General features: G+C 39.1%; 1 protein-coding gene and 1 non-coding gene across 6 annotated transcripts in view; one reads left to right on the top strand and one right to left on the bottom strand.

Moving 5' to 3' along the window:
* Positions 1-20,783, bottom strand: part of itprid2 (ITPR interacting domain containing 2) — a 156,704-nt gene that overhangs the window by 116,505 nt on the left and 19,416 nt on the right. The window lies entirely within an intron of this gene.
* LOC132817748 (U6 spliceosomal RNA) lies at positions 10,070-10,175 on the top strand. Its single transcript, XR_009644915.1, has one exon. It is a non-coding gene; the product is annotated as a U6 spliceosomal RNA (small nuclear RNA).

Here is a 20,783-nt window from a genome sequence, read left to right as displayed (position 1 = left end):
GCTCCACAACAAGATTCAGGGTTCAAGTCCCACTCCAAGGTAAAATCACCATAGCCCCACAGGACCACAGGTTACTCTCTCATCAAAGAGAGATGACTGATGGGGAGTTTAACCTAAGGGTCAGGTGAGTGCTTCATTCTGACCTCAGCCAGTGCAGAAATTGAAGTCATTCTGTTGGCATCACAAACCAACCAGCCAGCCAGCCAACTGAGCTACAGAGCCTGAGTACAAAAGTCATGGCAGACAATCCAGCGTTGCACTGAGTGGAGTGATCACAATGGAGGTGGCATTTTCAATTGAGACATTAAATTAACGTCCATGCAGCTAGATGGATTTAAATTAACCCATGTTATTATTTCAAAGAAGGGCAGGGGTTGCTTCCTATGGTGTTCTAGTCAATTTATCCCAAAATCAACATAACAGATAAATATGCTATTTGTGGGAGCTTGATGATCACCTGATGAAGGAGCATCGCTCCGAAAGCTAGTGTGCTTCCAATTAAACCTGTTGGACTATAAGCTGGTGTTGTGTGATTTTTAACTTTGATGGATGTAAACTGACTAGTGGATTAATACATTACCACAGTGACCACAGTACTTCATTGGCTCGTAAGCACTTCAAGATATCTGGTGCTACAAAAACATAAATATTTCTTTCATTTAAAGTTGCTTAATATGAATAACCTGAGCATTCTGTTTTTGAAGCAGTGTATTTTCCATGTTGTTGTTGGATAATTTAGCATTTTAGGCATAAACACACAAAACTTTGCATCATTGGGTATATGCTTGTCAGCTGAGAACTTTGTAAAAGCAGTCCGTAGGGAAGCAATTAAAACTATGGAATATTTCATCCAAAGTCAAAACAATAGTTGTTCTTGAGATATCAAAATTTGATCAATTTAAGTCCAAAAATATTCCTAATCTTAACATTCCATATCTTAAATGGTGATCAAGACTCCTCAACATGTGTAAATAGGTTTGCAACCCACATTGTCTAACGGAGCTGTCAACAGCTCAGAGAAGGGAATAGTGATGAGAAGACAATCTCACACATACAGAAAAATACCCCGACTTAAAGTGCTGCTACAAGAAGCAACTTGGTGGAAAAATATCCTATTTAGTCAACAGGCTTCTTAGAGACATTTACATTACACCAGTAATAGAATCTTAAGCAAAGGTGTTTTACCTTCTTAAAGTTCCTGAAAATGCTCTCTCAAGAAAGAAATATTGAAGTATACTTTCCATTGAAAATACAGGATGTGTGCTCTTGGTTATTTCCTTGGCCAGGAGGCCATTTGACTCATCATACTTGCACCAGCTCAATTTTCTACTCTAGCTCTATTATCCAGTGCCAATCTTCTGGCTTTTCCCCATATCCCTGCAAACCATTACTGTTGAATAAAAATCACCCAATGCTTCTATGTATCAATTGAACCTACCTTCACCACATTAACAAAATATACATTCCAGACCTGAACTAATCTTTATTTCCTCTTTCAAAACACTTTTGCTTCATTTGCACATCATTTTAAAACTATGCCATCTAATTAAATTTTTTCTTGCAGTTTTCATTTAACCTATTTTTCCTAATGGACCCATTTAGGGATATTATTGCACATCTCTGGAGCAGGCCGCCCAGTCCAGGGGTAGGGACACTACCACTCTGCCACAAGAGTGCTATGCCCTCTCGTTACTGTTTCATTTACAAGTGGAAACAGCTTATCCTTATCTATCCTGTACAGCCCTCTTAGGATTTTGAAAACCTTAATCAAGTGGCTTTCCAGCTTCCTTCTCTCCAGGGAGAACAGTCCCAACTTCTTTGATCTTCCCTGAGGCTGAAGTTTCCCACAACCGGAGTTCATCTCAATAAATTGCTACTGCACTCTCTCCAACGCATTCACATATTTCATATAATGTGGTGCCCACAAGAGTAGACAGTACTCCAGCTGAGGTCTAACAAGAATCTTGTCCAAGTTCAACATCAACTCCTAACTTTTTCATTTCATGCCCCTATTAGTAAAGTTGAGAACGCTATTTACTTCCATCTCCAATTGTTCTGCCATCTTCAATGATCTGTCCTCATGTGTAACTAGTTCCCACTGCTCCTACACCTCCTTTTTGTTTCAATGTGTTTACAACCAAAGTGTATCATATCGCACGTCTCTGCATTGAACCTCACCTGGCACATCTCCACCCACTCCACCGACTTATCAAAGTCCTTTTGGAGTTCCACACTATGGTCCTTGCAGATTAAAATTCTTCCAAGTTTAGGGTCATCTGTAAGCTTATACATTTAGGAAAATCAAGGGTCCCAATACAGACTTCTGAACAACTCCACAGCAAACCATCCGCCAGCCTGAAAAATATTCATTGAATATTACCCTTGATTTTCTATCACTCAACCAATTTTGCATCCACTTTTCCATAGTTCATTTTATACCAAAACTTACAACTTTTCTCATAGTTCTGTGGTGAGGAACAATATCAAGTGCCTCTGGCTAGTGCTTCCACAATTTTTGCCTTCACTTTCTTCAAAAGTGCATCTCATCCTGCCCTTAAGTGCCCACAACCTATTCAACACTACACCTCAATTAATTTTGCACTGTACTACCAAGTGTTTCTTCGTCTTCCGTCACCATGGCCTGGGCAGCATCCTTCATTTAAGAACTTAGCCATGTCCCGACTCCATCTGGAAATTTCTTTTTTGGCCACTATTTGGTCATACTCTTCATTTAACCACTCTTACTGTTCAAATGCTTATGAAAGACGTTCAAATTTCCCTTTATCTTAGTTCCTAGTCTTTTTTCATGGTTCTGCTTTGCTTTTGTTATTTGCTTATTCAGCACCCTGCCAAAACTTTCGGCACTCTTTTGGTTCTTATTTAGATTTTCTCCCTTACACGAATCATAAGCACAGTTTTTCTTTCCAATGTTAATTTCTACCTCCATGGCCATCCACAGAGCTCTGAATTTGTCTCACCCATCACTTACACACGAAAGAATATATGGCCCCTCCCATTGTTCTGCTACTGATCTTTCCTCCAACCTCTAGTTGGAATTAATCCTGTTCAGCTTGGTTCTCACCCCACAGAAATCAGCTTCTGCTAATTGATTGTTCTCATTCTAGACTGTTGCATGCTATTCTGCAGCACCATCCTGACCATGATGATACAAATGATTGCTGTCACTTAGATGTTCCCCGCTGACTCTAGATCCACTTGGCCCGTCTCACTTCTAAAGGACCAGGTTCTTCATGTTGGACTGGATTCATTCTACTATAGAAAACACTCCCTAAAACAATCCAGGAACACTTAATCCTTACTGTCTCTTACACTACCAGAATCCTAGTCTATATTTGAGTAACTGAAGTCCCCCGTCATAACTGCACAATAAATGTTGGCAATTCTCTTAAATTCCTTGAAGATTTGATCTTCTAATCCTTTTCACGAATTGGTAGTCTGTAGACTACATTGAGCAATGTAATTGCACCTTTTTTATTTGGCAGTCTAGCCAAATTAACGCAGTCCTTAAACCTTTGTGACATTCTCCTCCATTAGCACTGCAATTGTTTCCTTAACCAATACTGCTATCCGTCCTTCCTTCCTTTGCTGTCCTTCCTGAATAGTTTATAACCAGGAACATTTTAATATTCAGTCTTACCTTTTTTGAAAGGTCTCCATCACATACTTTGCATTCTGCGCCTGTAACTCCTCAACCTTATTTATTATACCCGATGTATTTACATACATGCACAGTAGTTCTGCTCTGGACTTTCTTTCTGTTGCCCCTACTTTGACTTCACCTATTATAATATTATTTTCTTTACTAGTGCCAGTTGTATCCTTAAATATTTTGTGAGCTCTGTTATTCACCTCTAATAGTCTTTGTTCCCATACTCTTGGCAAGTTAATTTAAAGCCCTTCTAATGGCATGAACAAAGTGCCCTGCAAGGTCCTCAGTCCCAGCTCAGTTTAGATGCAACCTGTTCAGTTTCAGCACATGCCATCTTCCACAGAGCCAAATCACTAGTATTGCATCTCTCTTTAGCTTACCCAGAATTTTTAGACATGCACTCCAGTATGCATTACAACTCCAAGAATAATTGAACTCATGTGCCAGCAGTAAATTACAATGAGACCCTCAAGAACATACCATCTCAGAAAGGAGTTAGCTTCCAGTTTGGCCGTTAACCATCTGTTGTTTTATAAAATGCACATGAACATTTCTGCTGAAGAAAATTCTCAATGTAAATGAAATTATCTCAGGGCAATATTCAGCTAACCAAACCTTCAGTACCAGCAAAATAAAAAGGACACATTAAACAAAATTATTCACTCTCGGTATGCAAGTATTGCAAGTATGGTCAATATTCCATTGTAGATACCTAGTCGTCCTTGAGAAGTGAGCATTGGACCACCTTGTTGAACAATCCATATTATAGTTAACAGCCTGGAAGCATATTCTGAAAAAGACCATCAATCTACATTCTCACACTGACTACCTTGTAAAGGATGTACCATTTTCTGATTATTTAAATAAGTATTTCCTACATACTGCACAATGAAATGATATACGAATTACATCTAGGAAACCATAAATAAAAGAAAAAAAATTTGGTTCAGGTTTCAAAGACTACAACACTCCGTCATTTTTGGCACTACAGTGATGCACCTACATCATCAATTTAATCAACAAACTAATTAAAGTTCTCCAAATTTTGTGACTGAAAATACCAAACTAAAAGTATCTATAAATAGGAACAGGAAAGAAAGATCACAATTAAAATACAGAGTTGTTAAATAAATCAGTCCCATGTGCTGAATGTTAAGACAACACGCTAAGTAATTTGTCCACAGGGAACAGCTTTAGCAGTGGAAGCTCAGCAAACCTTGTGTGTTGACCTTCTAGCTGTACAAAAGATTCCTGTAATTTTCTAATGTCAGTTTGTTCAGAGTAAATACATTTTACTTGTAGTTGTAGACAAGAAATAAACCCAACATTATACTTATTTTTACATGGTTTCAATTAGCATATACATGTAAAATTAATTAGACTCATGTTTTTTCATAATAAAGGCCTCTTAATGAAGTCAGAATCCGAACCAAAACACAGCTCACAACGAATGAGTAAAATCTGAGTACCATTGTGTTGACAAAGTACTTTTCATGTTAATTGCACAAAACTGTCCACAATTCAGCAACAATTATATTAAAGTATTGATCTCACTAAAATAAGCTATAAAAGGTGGTTGTTGAGGGAGGTAAAAAATTCGCAATGATGAAATTGGCAGTCCTCATGTGAATTTTTATGAAGGCTGATAGTCAGACACAGGGTTGAATGTTCCGGCTGACACCTCAGTAATAAATACATTCCCAACATCCATCAATATGCAGCCACTAATAGCACAGAAGTTCAAAAAAACTTTTAAAGTTGGCTGGATCTTACATATCAACCTCAAATCCCTCTTCCCATGCTATCTGTGTGATTCATGCAAATAAGAAATCGTGTTTGGTATGCTTTCCTTTATTAGTCAAAGCATTACATCTAGGAGTTGGGGATGTCATGTTGTGGCTGTACAGGACATTGGTTAAGCCACTACTGGATAGTTTGCACAATTCTGGTCTCCATCCTATCAGAAGGATGTTGTGAAACTTGAAAGGGTTCAGAAAAGATTTACGAGGATGTTGCCAGGGTTGGAGGATCTGAGCTATAGGGAGAGGGTGAACAGCCTGGGGCTGTTTTCCCTGGAGTGTCAGAGGCTGAGGGGTGACCTTATAGAGGTTTATAAAATCATGAAGGGCATGGACAACATTTATATGGCTAGTCCAGTTCAGAACATGGTCAATGATAACTGCCAGCGTGCAGAAAGCGGGGGAGTCATTGATGGTAATGTCATGAAGTGTCAAGGAGTGGTGGCTAGATTCTCTCTTATTGGAGATGGTCATTGAGGTCCCTTTGAACATCAACACTTTCCAGTTGCTCATCATTTAATAAATAGCTTGTACTGTCAATCCTCTTACCAAATTGGATAACGTTAGATCATCCACATTTTATTCTATTCAGCCAATCCAAATCCTTTGGGATCCTCTTTGCGTCTTCCTCATAAAACCTATTTTTGTGTCATCTGCAAATTTTGAAATATTACAGATTGTCCCCAAATTATTGATATAGGTTGTTAACAGCTGGCATCCAAGCACTGATTGTCACGATACCGGTCAGTCACAGCTTGCAAGTCTACCTGAAGCCTTCCAGAATTGCAAATGCAACAAACCCACTCTGTTTCACCCTTAACCATTTTTCTTGTAATTTCCCTAAATGAAATCTGACAGGACTACCAAACATGATTTCGTCTTCACAAATCTTCATAAACCCCCCACTCCTTTGACTGAAAAAAAATCTTTAACTTCCTTTGCTAGCCACAGTTAAATTTGCTTTTCTTATTGGACTTTTGGATCTTAAAAGAACCATAAATTCATTGCAAGCCAAGTATTAATTTGTGAATAGTACCATTATTCATTTCCTGTCTGCCTTCATATCTTTTAAATATATTTTCCCAACCAACTAGAGCCAATTTGCCCCTCACACTTACAATTTCTTCCTTTAAATTTACTATGCTAGCATTTAGCGAGTTTTGAGAAGAGCAAACCTATATCCAGATCGTAGTTTTTGATTGAACAATATAGTTTATAAACTTAATGGAAAATACTGTATCATGGTCACTGTCCCCTAAATGTTCTTCACACAACTATTATCAATTAGCCCTTTCTCAATTTACAATACTAAATCTAAAAGTAGCCTATTGCTAGTTTGTTCCTCAAAAATTCAACTCTGGAAAAATATCTTGTCGACAGCCCAGGGAAATCATCCTCCATGTCACAGGTATTCATTAGATTTACCCAATCTATATACAGATTAAAACCACCCATAACCTCTGCATAATCTTTGTTACATGCATCTCTAATTGCCTGGTCTATATTGCTTTACACTACCACACACTGTTCCGTGGCCTACAAACAACTCCTACCAATGTTTAAATGCTGCCCCTTACACACTTCATGTTAGCTCTGATAAAAAGCTTTCTCTTCAATGATGTTGCTTGACCCACTGTGATCTCCAGCAACTTTGTACAGATTCCAGCATCTGCTGTAATTTGCTCCTCCCAATGTTTGCTGTCTCTTGCTCTTCCTTAGCTCCATCCAAATGGAAGCATGGTTTTGTTCTTCTGACCTATTTGAGGAACGCCAAACCCTCCATTGCGGAAAGGTGGTTGAGTATTTTCAACTTTTAGAGATCCATAGAGTCATACAGCATAGAAACATGCCCTTCAGCTCACCATGTCTAGGCTACAACAAACACCAAACTACACTAATTCCATTCACTCACACTTGGTCCATAGCCTACAATGCCCGGATGTTTGAAGTACTCATCCAAATACTTTTGAATTTTTGCAAGCATACTTGCCTCCACCACCCTCTTGGGCAGCATGTCTCATACATCTACCACCCTCTAGGTGAAAAAACTCCCGAGAACTCCTCCAAACCACTTACTTCTCACCTTAAACTTATGTCCTTTCGTCTTAGACACAACCATCATAGGGAAGAGATTTTCCGAACCTCTTTTGTGCCTTTCATTATTTTTTTATACATCAAATCAGATTCCACTTCAGCCTCCTCTAATCCAAGGAGGACAAATGCAGCCTAACCAATTTCTGCATAAAACTGAGACTTTTCATCTCAGGCAGCATCCTTCTGCCCCGCTCTCTATGCAACCACATTCTTCTGATAGTTTTTCTTCAGGATTGTATCTTAGAAAAAGTGGAGGAGGAATGATCAGAAAATGAGGCTTAAAGCAACACATCAGAAACATTGAGAAATTGGGAGAACAGTCACAGTTCACGTGAACTTACATTTGAGACAGTCCTGTTATACAATTGAAACTAATGAAGTGGTCTTCATACCCATTTAATATTATGTTTCACCTTTCATGCTAGTTTATTTTGAAATGGTTTTTGGATTCCCTGCATTGCATACCCAAATAACAACAATAGAACCTAAGATTCACAAGCTGCTGTATTCTCATTGGTATCAAACATCCAGCACTGAACAATTTCAAATTGCAGTTTAAAATACAAAAGGAATATCTAGCTGATCATGGCATCATAACAATAAAGTTTGAATTGCTTTGTAGCCTCAGTAACTTGCTCACTGTCCCACCATCTATGCATCCAGATTACAAAGCATGAATAAAAAGGATAACGATAGCATATAGTTATCAGTCTCATAAACTAACAACTAGACTACCTCAATGATGTCAGATCCCACGGGACTGGATTAGGAGTGAAGAAGATTTGAAAGAAGTCCAGCTTTGCCAGGGTCCAGTATATAGTTTAAATGGTGAATAAATGTTACTAGTTTATACTAATACCATGTCCAGTCTAGCTCAGAAACAGTTAATGATGTTCTTACAATAATATCAAAGAAACACGCAAATAAACAATTCAAATATTCAGCTCGAGTTTGAGAGAGACTCAATAGAATCATACAGTGTGGAAGCAGGCCATTTGGCCCATCAAGTCCACACTGACCCTCCAGACAGCATTCCAACCAGACCCACACCCCTCTCCTATCTCTGTAACCCTGAACATGGCTAATCCACCTAACCTGCACATCCCTGATGATTAGGGACAATTTGGTATGGTCAATCCACTTAACCTACACATCTTTGGACTGTGTTGGATCTTTTATTTTCTTCAATTGCAAGTCACCCGAAATTTATCACAGCAAAATGGAGTTCAACTTAAATCCAGTGCAAACTGAGCTCCCTGATCTCATTCACTTCAAATATTTCTAGAAAATTTTCATAGTTTTTCAAATATTGATAGAAATAGTTCAAAACTGACCATGTCTTAGATTTAATTCATTTTCAGAAGGCGTGCATTTTGGCTATGTTCAACTTATGAGAAAATCATAGAATCATAGAGATGCACAGCATGGAAACAGACCCTTTGGTCCAACCTGTCCATGCCGACCAGATATTCCAATCTAATTTAATCCCATCTGCCAGCACCCGGCCCATATCTCTACAAACCCTTCCTATTCATATGATCATCCAAATGCCTTTTAAATGTTGCAATTGTACGAGCCTCCACCGCATCCTCTGGCAGCTCATTCCATACAATTACCACCCTCTGCATGAAAAAGTTGCCCCTTAGGTCTCTTTTATGTTTTTCCCCTCTCACAGTAAACCTATGTCTTCTAGTTCTGGACTTCCCCATCTCAGGGAAAAGACATTGTCTATTTATCCTACCCATGCCCCTCATGATTTTATAAACCTCTAGAAGGTCACCCCTCAGCCTCTGTCGCTTCAGGGAAAACAGCCCCAGCCTATTCAACCTCTCCCAAAACTCAAATCCTCCAACTCTGGCAACACCCTTCCATAAGTCCTTCCATAATGTTTTCAAGTTCTTGGTATTTCTAAAGTTATGGGTTTCACATTTTAAATAATCAATCAATCAATAGATTCCTACCAAAGCACTGAACACTTCCCTTTAAGATTTATCTACATAAAATCAGACAATTGCTCATGGGCTACTCATACAGAATCATGACCATCTTATTTCAACAATTCCCAATTGTCAGCTTTTTAAAAGTGCTTTAGCTTTTAACAGAAAACTCGAATGACTGAAAATCCAGCAGAGAACACTGGCAGAGGACAATGTGGTTACCCGAATAGAAGAAAGCACAATTTTCATTTGTGATTGTTTAATAATCGAACGTCATGTTATAAAACTCCATGAGAGCTGGTTGCACAAATGGTATCCCAGTTATACACAATCAAACTCACTTCATCCCCTTATGCAATACAGGCCCTTTTAAAAAAAATAGTGTATAACAGCCATAACATTTGTGTTTGTGATTGATGATCAATAAGAATCACACTTAACTTTGTGATTCTGTTTCTAAAGATCCACAACAGACATGCTCAGTTTTAAATTGCTAAGAAAACAGCTGCAATAAAAAGGTGGTAAAAGATTGCTATGCAGTAGTGTGCAAAATACAAGTAAACTTAAATTAGATCAATTCAGCAGCAACATGTATCAAATTAAAATTATGCAGAAAAGATTAGCCTGCCCCTGCAGAAGGATAATACACAAAGTGACGAAACGCTCTGTACTTTGGCCCCTCAGTCTGGGTCGGGTGTTGAAAATGGCAGAGGGCTGCCATATGCATTTGTCCCTGGGCCTGACCAAGATGACCAGCCACAAACTCAGGTTACACATGTTAGTGATGGTGTTAGCTCTGGTTAACTGTCTGTCTTTCGTGGCTATGTGCACTCTGACTGGTTGCAGTGGACACCATGATGCTTGGAGCCTTACTTGTGAGCAGTGGGCACCAGAGGGATTGAAGCAAATTTCTGTCAAAAGGAAATAATGTATTTTTAAAACAAAAAGTTTAATCTTTGTTTAAGCTCATTTTTTATAGTTTGCACTTTGCACCTCACCATAAAGAAGTGAGTACTTATTTATTTATAAGAATTTTTATTTAGAATAAACAAAGATTTAATGATTTTAGGAGGATCAGTGGCGTCCTGATTGGTAAGCTAAAATAAACTCAGTCAAGTGCTTTCACTGCACCCAGGTCATCAAAGCAACATTAATTCACAAACAAAATGTTGTTAATGCTGTGAAATACATCTCAGAATTGGCTCATTATAATGTCCAATGCAGTGAGCAGGAAAGAGGAGTAAGAAATGCATGAAATCATAATGCATAATATTAAACCATGATCGTGAAACTATAAGAAATAATGTATTGCAGTAGGAGACTCCTGATGGGAAGTGAATCATGACTTCAGATAAGCTTTAACTTTATTAACTGAGGTTACCATTGATACAGAGATTAATAGGAAATGTCAATGCAACCTCAAATAGTTGTAAGTCTTTCTGCATCAATTTCTACAATTTTTCAAATTAAAGGGATAACACATTGGCTGGCATTATATTGCATTTTGTGTTTAAAGTAGGTGTAGTGAGGAAGAGGCATAAAATGAGGGCACACAACTGAAATAAGTGCAACTTGGACCAAGGATGTCAGACACCAACATCAGTAGACCCGCAGTTCAATCCAACTGACAGTCTCAAAAATGACATAGGCTTATCATGGTTGTTTATAATAACTACAGTCCAAAAAATATTCGTCTCACTGTTAAGAGTTTTGAAATGTCAGATGGCTGCAAAAAGTGTAATATTGATCTAAGTCTTTACTTTTAAAGTATCAATATATGATCCAGCAGAAACAAGCTTTTGCATTGAATAAAGTGTTAAGATTGATGCAACCAGACCAGAGCTTCCCAAAGTGGGGACTGGAACCCCTAATGGAGCTGAGAACTGAAGCTTTGCAGGTCCTGAGTTCAGAGGCAATAATGGCTACCCTGGAGTTCCAATAGTTGTATTGTATTCGCTCTTTAAAAAGTCCATTCCATCACAGAAACACTTTCCCTGACCCCCATCTCACCCCACTTTCTCTTAGTTCTCACAGAGGGATTTCAATTTCAAACTTTGACATGGGGTCACAGTGGGAAAAAGTTTGGCAAGTATTGAACTAGGCTTTTGACCAATTAATAAATAAATTTAACTGGCAAAAATAAAATCTGACACGAATGTGAGACAGGTTAAATTTTTGTAATTTTATTTGATAACTTCCCTTTCACTCCTTTACATACAGTATTCAGATAAGTCTCAGGTTTATAAATTTCAATCAATGTCCCTTGGTGGGGAGTGGGTGGGAAACTCATTGCTACGTTGCTAGAAAGAAACAACAAAAGTTAATGTCACTTGCTACTTGGACCACACTGGTCTTTAGACGGTTACACATTAAATTAACTCAATACACAGAAATATTATACATCATAACTCATCATCCAAAAATTCCAGTTCAATAGAACTTCATTGTTGCTGGTTGCTCTTTGTTCTACTGAACTGTACAGGCCTGTCCAGGAGTACATGGCCTTCTTTCCAGAGAAAATACCTTTGTGTTTCTTAAATTGATCTGGCTTCATAAAAGAGTACCTATTCTCATTCTGACCTATAGTAGTGGGTGCAACACAGATTTATCAGACCTCTGAATGTTCATTATTTTAGTTTATATGATATTTAGATTGCCAAAACCATATAACATCCCAAATCAATGGCCAGAAGAAAGTGGAGATTTAAAATGCATTAGATCAAACTGGTCACTAAAATCCAAAGCCAAGTTCCTCTCTCCCAATCACATTATGATCCAATGCAATATACTAAGGGGTTAGGATATACTGAACATCAACAGTAATAATATATCTTGACTTCCATACACAAAGTGATTATCCTAATAAAATGGGACTTATTCCAGCTCAGAAAGTGAACTCTGTCAATCTCAGACTATTGTGTTAGTAAAACAGGAACATGCCTGGGTATAGGTGATATATTATTCTTGTAGTAAAATAAGAGCATTGCAATGAAAAAAAATGCTGCTGCAGTATTCAGCATTGAATGAATGAACTCCCTCATGATGGCTGGATGGAACAATTTGTTTTGAAGTTAAGAAAGAAAACACAATGACCAGTTTACCCTCATTATAGCCCATTTCTCTACCAGTGCTGAGTCAGGATAGTTGTACACAGTCGTTCTATACCCTTCCAAAAAAACTCATTCAAATATGCTTGAAGAAACAGAAAGTAAAGCAACATTCCCACGGACACAGGCTGAGATTGAAATCTGTGGCTATAAATAATAGCAGAGAACTGGCACAGTTCAGTCCCTCTCCATTTGCAGACAAAACTTCTCCCTTTAGTTTTAACTGCACTTCCATGAAAACTATAATAGACCCATCTGAATATTGTGATGGAAAACCAGCTACTGTACATAGCAAGGACATCTGCCTTTAATTAAGTATAAGCTGCTGTTCGTCCCATGTACGATATATTCCAATTATTAAGTGAGTCAGGTTTTTGGAGTTTTATAATATTGGTAGTCAAGTATAATTTTTTAGAAGCTGCCTGACTTCAAAAAAAAGTGATGTCATTCTCATGCTTGGTCACCCCAAGATAAATTAAAAGGACAGAAATATATTGGAAGGCAATAGTCACACAACTAAGAAGTTTTGTTTTAGTGTAATGGCACATTACTAATAGCCACCTTACAGAATAAAAAAGTAAAATGACTACAAGCTGGATTTCATAGAATAGAATCATAGAATCCCGACAACGTGTAAACAGGCCATTAGGCCCAACAAGTCCACACCGACCATCCAAAGAGTATCCCACCCAGACCCATTCTCCTATTACTTGACACTTACCCCTGACCAATGCACCTAGCCGAGACATCCGTGACTACTACGGGCAATTTAACATGGCCAACTCATCTAACCTGAACATCCTTGGACTGATAAAGTATTTCTGATAAAGCAAAAGCAAAATAAGACTTTCCTTCATTTGGTTTCTCCACTCATAGCTTTTCCTTCCAACTATTGGGTCCTTTATATGGCCTGCCCTCCTTGCTAGGATACTTAGGCTTTTAAAAAAACAGGGATGTTACAGGGGGTCAGCCAGTGACTGAAGTACAGTAGGGCGAATGGCAGCCAAAAGATGCATTTTACAAAGTCTATTCCCAGAATATATTTCAGAGATGCTATAACTAGGCAATGGGACTTTTAATTTTCAGTATACAGGAGTGGTTCTTAACCTAGGTGACGGGGCAGTTTCAGACCAACAACTAGAGTAAAAGACAAAGTTGTACATGCTGACTTCATTGAGGTTGGAGTGCAGATGAAAAATGTACTTCTGACAGCCCATATAGGTATTGAAACCTGATCACAGCTACATACAGTGACATCTCTGTTCACGACAAAGATCGAGATAAATGGGCAATTTTCCCTTCAATCACATAGAAATGACAGTGATTGCTTTCGCACTCAACATTCGCACATAACCACACTCCATTCACCCCACAGCTCGGGCCAAGTCATCCTGCTTTTAAAATCAGAAGTTTTTGCTGATGTTCTGTTGGTTTCAGCATAGTTTTTAAAGAAGTAAACAAAGTCTATTCTGTGAGTCAATTTATTTACTGCAAAAGTACACTGTTTGGCTACAAATCCGACTGTACAGCCGCCCAGTCTGTACTCATTGGTAGGCTCTGTGAATGCAAAGACATCTCCATACATTGAGTATTTAATGTAGGAGGGGGAGGACCCAATTGTCATAGTCAATGGAAGAGCCAACACAAGTCAAACAAGACATTTTACAGGGAAGTGAGCTTAATTGTTTTGAGATGAAAAAAATAGAAAAACTGTTTTTTTAAATTAAGGCATGAAACATGTAAATATTTATATTCATGAAAATGTAGGTGTACCAGAAAACAGAAAGTTGACTCTGGACACAAGAAGCAATTAGGAAACCAAATAGTATGCTGATGTTTACTGAAAGGCAATTGGAATACAAGAGTTAGGATGTCTTGCAACAACTATATGGGGCTTTGGTGAAGTCATACCTCAAGTAATGTAGACACAAATTGGTCACTGTATTCATGGGGTGATGTACCTGCTTTGGAAGCAATACAATTCACCACATTAATTTGTGGAATGGGAGCACTGCCTTGTTTAAAAAGTATTGGTAAATTCAGTCTACACTCTTTGGAGCTTAGGAAAAAGAACTGGATTTCATTGCAACTCAAACAACTCTGAAGGGGATAGAGAAGATGCCATTTGATTATTTCTATTGTAGGAAGAATCAACAACACGGTGACAAGTTGAGATGAGTGAATATTTTATGATCAAGGTAGTAAAAAATGTCTTTATTGAAATATTGGTGTCTCTTTGGAATACTGAACCTTATAAGGTGTCAAAGATCTATCATTGAATATATGCAAAATTTAGATTGATAGAGAATTAAGGGAGACGGGATCAAGCACAAAACTGTAGTTGAGGTACATAGGAAATAGGAGCAGGAGTAGGCCATTCAGCCTCTGCTCTACCATTCAGATAGATAATGGCCAATCTCCTGCACAACATTTTCTTGCATTATCTCAATTATCCCTTATTGTAATGAATATCTAGAAATCCATCAATCAATCTCTGTCTCAAAGATTGAGCTTCAGCAGCCCTCTGTAAGGGAGAATGCTAGTGATTCAGCACCCCCAAAGTAGCCTGGCCATTCTTATTCAGAGACTGTGTCCACAGGTTCGAGACACCACCACCCCCTTTCCCCACCACCCTGTCAAACTTCCTTCCTGCATTTACCCTGTTGAACGCAAAGAAATTTTTATGTTTCAACAGTTTACTTAACATTCTTCTACATGCATAGGTAGGAGATCAGCCCAGATTGTATTAAAGGGAGCAGCCTCAAGGGGCTGAATCATCAACTTCTGGTAATTATATTCTTAATAGGCATTTTGCCAAAAACCACTGGTGTCAGCAGCCAGCACTCCCAAAACATGTCACAGGCAGAAAAAAACACTCCCTTTGCTTAACCCAGTAGCGTCTCTCACTTGCATAATACTTGTAATATTGCCAAAAACACAGCTAGCTTCATGATGGAGAGGATTTTAAATTCAGCAAAAGTTGACAAAGAATTTGATAGAAATGGAATGTGACAGAAAAGTTAGCAGGGACATAAAAATACATTGAACAGCTATAGAAACAGAGGAAGTAATTAGCAAAAATGAATATGGGTTCTACAGAGACAGGAAGGACCTTCATGGGACACATGGCAATTGCTGAGGTATTAAACAAATACTGTGTCTTTGAATGTTCTACCATTAAAACAAACACATCCTGGAAATAGCAGGGAATGGGGGCTCTAGCAGAAATTCGGAGGTTAGGGATTTTACTTGGAGTAAATAAAGACTGCTGGAGAAATTATGGGGGAAAGAGATCAATCTGAGACTGATACATGTGAGAAAAGAAGTGAGTCAAACAGTCAGTGCAGGCAGGAACAAAGCAGAGAACAAGATAGGACTGATAAATTAAACTGCATTTATTTCAATGCAAGAAGCCTAACAGGAAAGGCAGATGAACTCAGAGTATGGGTATGAACATGGGACTAGATATCATAGCAATTACAGAAATGTGGCTCAGGGATGGACATGACTGGCAGCTTAATGTTCCAGGATACAAAAGCTACAAGGAGGACAAAAAGTGAGGCAAGAGAGGAGGAGAAGTGACGTTTTTGATAAGGGATAGCGTTATAGCTGTACTGAGGGAGGGTATTCCCAGGAATACATCCAGGGAATTTATTTGGGTTGAACTGAGAAATAAAAGGGATGATCATCTTATTGGGATTGTATTATAGACCGTCTAATAGTCAGAGAGAAACTGAGAAACAAACTTATAAGGAGATCTCAGTTATCTGTAAGAATAATAGTGGTTATGGTAGAGGATTTTAACTTTCCAAACATAGAATGGGACTGGCATAGTGTACAGGGTTTTGATGGATGAATTTGTTAAGTGTGTACAAGAGGATTTTCTGATTCAGTATGTGGATGTAACTCAGAGAAGGTGCAAAACTTGACCTTTTGCAAAACCTGCAAAACTTGAGAGATAAGGCAGGGCAGGTGACTGAGGTGTCAGTGGGGAAGCACTTTGGGTCCAGTGACCATAATTCTATTAGAGTTAAAATAGTAATGGAAAAGGATAGGCCAGATCTAAAAGTTTAAGTTCTAACTTGGAGAAAGACCAATTTTGATGCTATTAGGCAAGAACTTTCAAAAGCTGATTGGGGGCAGATGTTCGCAGGTAAAGGGATGGCTGGAAAATAGGAGGCCTTCAGAAATGAGAGAACAAGAATCCAGAGAAAATATATTCCTGTTAGGGTGAAAGGAAAAGCTGGTAACTATAGAGAATGCTGGATGACTAAAGAAATTGAGGGTTTGGTTAAGAAAAAGAAGTAAGTAAATGTCAGGTATAGACAGGATAGATCGAGTGAATCCTTAGGAGAGTATAAAGGCAGTAGGAATATACTTAAGAGGGAAATCAGGAGGGGAAAAAGGGGACATGAGATAGCTTCAGCAAATAGAGTCAAGAAGAATCTAAGGGTTTTTTTTATAAATACATTAAGGACAAAAGGGTAACTTGGGAGAGAAAAGGCCCCTCAAAGATCAGCAAGGGGGCCTTTGGAACTGCAGAAAATGGGGGAGATACTATGAGTATTTTGCATCAGTATTTACTGTGGAAAAGGATATGGAAGATATAGAACATAGGGAAATAGATGGTGACATCTTGAAAAATGTCCATATTACAGAGGAGGAAGTGCTGGATGTCTTGAAACACAAAGATGGATAAATCCCTATTACCTGATCAGGTGTGTCCTAAAACTCTGTGGGAAGCTACCGAAGCGATTGCAGGGCCCTTTGCTGAGATATTTGTATCATCGATAGTCACAGGTGAGGTGCCAGAAGACTGGAGGATGGCTAACATGGTGCCACTGTTTAAGAAGGGTGGTAAAGACAAGTCAGAGAACTATAGACCAGTGAGCCTGATGTCAGTGGTGGGCAAGTTGTTGGAAGGAATCCTGAGGGACAGGATGTCCATGTGTTTGGAAAGGCAAGGACTGATTAGGGATAGTCAGCATGGCTGTGTATGTGGGAACTCATGTCTCACAAACTTGATTGAGTTTTTTGAAGTACCACCAAAGAGGATTGATAAGGGGGAGTGTTGGACGTGATCTATCTGGACTTCAGTAAAGCATTGGACAAGGTTCCTCATGGGAGCCTGGTTAACAAGGTTAGATCTCATGGAATACAGGGAGAACTAGCCATTTGGATACAGAACTGGCTCAAAAGGTAGAAGACAGAGGGTGGTGGTGGAGGGTTGTTTTTCAGACTGGAGGCCTGTAACCAGTGGAGTGCCACAAGGATTGGTGCTGGGTCCGCTACTTTTTGTCATTTACATAAATGATTTGGATATGAGCATAAGAGGTATAGTTAGTGAGTTTGCAGATGACACCAAAATTGGAGGTGTAGTGGACCTCAGATTACCACGGGATCTTGATCAGGTGAGCCAATGGGCTGAGGAGTGGCAGATGGAGTTTAATTTAGATACACGTGAGGTGGTGCATTTTGTGAAAGCAAATCTTAGCAGGACTTGTACCATTAATGGTATGGTCCTGGGGAGTGTTGCTGAACAAAGTGACCTTGGAGTGCAGATTCATAGCTCCTTGAAAGTAGATCGCAGGTAGCTAGGATAGTGAAGGCGGTGTTTGGTATGCTTTCCTTTATTAGTCAGAATTGAGTACAGGAGTTGGGAGGTCATGTTGCGGCTGTACAGGACATTAGTTAGGCCACTGTTGGAATATTGCATGCAATCCTGGTCTCCTTCCTATCGGAAAGATGTTGTGAAACTTGAAAGGGTTCAGAAAAGGTTTACAAGGATGTTGCCAGGGTTGGAGGATTTGAGCTATAAGGAGAGGTTGAATATGCTAGGGCTGTTTTCCCTGGAGCGTCGGAGGCTGAGGGGTGACCTTATATAGGTTCATAAAATCATGAGGGTCATGGATAGGATAAATAGACAAAGTCTTTTTCCGGGGTGTGGGAGTCCAGAACTAGAGGGCACAGGTTTAGGGTGAGAGGTAAGATATAAAAGAGACCTAAGAGGCAAACTTTTTCACACAGAGTGTACATGTATGGAATGAGCTGCCTGAGGAATGGTGGAGGCTGGTACAATTGCAACATTTAAAAGGCATCTGGATGGGTACACAAATAGGAAGGATTTGGAGGGATATGGGCCAGGTGCTGGCAGATAGGACTAGATTGGGTTGGGATATCTGGTCGGCATGGATGAGTTGGACTGAAGGATCTGTTTCCGTCCTATATCTCTCGGTGACTCAAAAATGACTAAAACTAAAAACAAAAATCCCCGTAACCCAACAGCCTGCATCCTAAAACAGATAGATTCAGAGATTGGTTTTGACCATTTGGAATTCCTTTGATTTGAGAACTTTTCCCCATGGATTAGAAAGTAGCAATTATTATCCTGGTACTTGAGAAAAGGATAGATTTAACATGAAGCTGTGGTCTTTTAAGGGAATACACTGGAATCTATTATTAGAGATGTCCTTCAGGGAAGGAAACTGCCATCCTTACCTAGCTTGGCCAAGATATAACTCCAGACCTACCATAACGTGGTTGGCTCTTAACCACCCTCTGGGCAATGAGGGATTGGCAATAAATACCGAGCCAGTGACACACTCATTCCATGAATGAATTTTAAGATGTGTTACCAAGTTATTTGGAAAAATGTAACAATTTGTTAGAGACAGCAAGGATTTATGAAGAAAATCTTGCTTTCCAGTCCTTTCAGAGCTTTCTAACTAACAAATTTATTTTGCAGATGATACAAAGATTGCTGGAGATTGGAAAGTGCAGAAGGTTGTCAAAGAACACAGCGAGATATAGATCAGTTGCAGAAATGGGCAGAGAAATGGCAGTTGGAGTTTAATCTGGGCAAGTGTGTGGTGCTGCACTTTGAGAAATCAAATGCTAAGGGTAAGGATACAGTTAGTAGCAGGAGCCTTAAAGGCATCTTGGCGTTCAAGTCCATACTTCCCTGAAAGTGTCCACACATGTAGATAGGGTGGTAGAGGCAGCATATGGCATACATGCCTTTATTGCACTGAGTACAAGAATCAGGAAGTGATGTTGCAGCTTTATAAAACTTTCATTAGACTGCACTTAGAGAATTGTGTTCATTTCTGGTCACCACATTACAGGAAGAACGTGGAGCTATTGACAAGGGTGCAGAAGAGGTTTACCAGGATGCTGCCTAGAATAGAGGGTACGAGCTATAAGGAGAGGCTGAACAAACTCGCCTTGTTTTCACTGGAACAGAGGCAGCTGAGGGGAGACATAATAGAAATTTACAAAATTAAAAGATGTATAGATAGAGTTAGAGTTGGGATCTTTTTCCAAGCATTGAAATGTCTAATAGTCGAGGGCACGCATTTAAGGTGAGGAGAGGAAAGCTCAAAGGAGATGTGAGGGGCACTGTTTTATGCTGAGTGCCGTAGGTTCCTGGAATGCTCAGGGTATTGGTGGAGGCAGAGATGATAGGGGCATTTAAGGGGCTTTTAGATAGGCACATGAATAAGCAAGGAATGGATGGATTATGGCTCATGGGCAGGCAGAAGGGATGAAGTTAATTTGGCAGTTGAGAGTGTGGTGCTGGAAAAGCACAGCAGGTCAGACAGTATCCAAGGAGCAGGAGAGTCAACATTTCAGGCAAAAGACCTTGAACAGGAGTTTTTGGCTGTATCCGAAGTAACATTGTGAGCTGAAGGGCAAGTTCCTGTTCTGTACGTTCTATGCTCTAGAGCACCATAAAAGACAAACCAATGGATGTCATTGAATGCTTTTTGAAAATACATAAGATGTCACAAAAAGTTATTATTCAAATTACTGTTCATGGAACTGAGGTTAATATACAAGCATTGCTTAATGGACAGAAAACAAAGCAAAAATGATTAGGCCATTTTAGGATGATACACTGTAAATAGGACAGTCCACAAGGATCAGTGCTTGGGCCTCAGCCTTTTATATTCTGTATCAGTGACCGTCAAAAGGTTGCAGAGTATAATATACTTAGATTTGCTGATGACATGCAAAGATAGGTGGGTTAGTGAACTAAGGTAAGGTTGTTCCCCTTACCTTAGGAAGGCCATTCTTGTCTTTGATGATGTGCAACAATGTTTTATTACATGGATTTCTGTCATGAGAGAATTGTCCCGTTAAGGGAGATTGAGTGACAAAGCCTTTCTGCCTCAGA

Source organism: Hemiscyllium ocellatum, chromosome 7 (assembly GCF_020745735.1).
Source record: "Hemiscyllium ocellatum isolate sHemOce1 chromosome 7, sHemOce1.pat.X.cur, whole genome shotgun sequence".
Lineage (NCBI taxonomy): Eukaryota > Metazoa > Chordata > Chondrichthyes > Orectolobiformes > Hemiscylliidae > Hemiscyllium > Hemiscyllium ocellatum.
Note: the sequence above shows the minus strand (reverse complement) of the source record. Positions and strands in the feature narration are given on the sequence as shown.